This window comes from Protobothrops mucrosquamatus, unplaced genomic scaffold, assembly GCF_001527695.2.
Source record: "Protobothrops mucrosquamatus isolate PMUCROS unplaced genomic scaffold, P.Mucros_1.0 scaffold1023, whole genome shotgun sequence".
NCBI lineage: Eukaryota > Metazoa > Chordata > Lepidosauria > Squamata > Viperidae > Protobothrops > Protobothrops mucrosquamatus.
In genome coordinates this window covers 90,946-91,485 of record NW_015387258.1, presented here as the reverse complement: position 1 = coordinate 91,485, position 540 = coordinate 90,946, and positions in this window count along the sequence as shown.

Here is a 540-nt window from a genome sequence, read left to right as displayed (position 1 = left end):
GGACAAGGTTTAATTCTGTGCTCTAATGAGGCCAAAGTGACTTTTCTACACCAGGGGTTCCCAACCCCCAGGCTGCGGCCCACTACCGGGCCTTGAGCGGTTGGGAACCAGGTTGCGGAAGTGGCAGATGAGCACCCGCGCATGCGCATCCCCACTTGCGCGAGCAACGTGTGTGCCTGCTGCTTGCGCAAATGGCTGCACGAACACGTACGCGTGCCCACCTCTCCTGCGGAACCATCCCCTCTCCCCCCTCCCCCCCCACCAATTTGCAAAGCCAGAAAGGTTGGGGAACTTTGTTCTACACAACTACAAACGTGCACATTTAATCAGGAATGGGTTCTTTCTACCCTCCTTCAGTCATTATATTACAGCTTCATTTGCTTACCTCAAAATCACTTTACTGTCAGTGCACTGATAATGTTACTTAGTTTGGATAATGAAATGTCTGCAAGGAAACAAGCTCAAAGAACACCAAGGACCCTTCAAATATTCTTCTTTATTGGTACTTTATTATCCATTGACAGAAACTGACCACTGGAC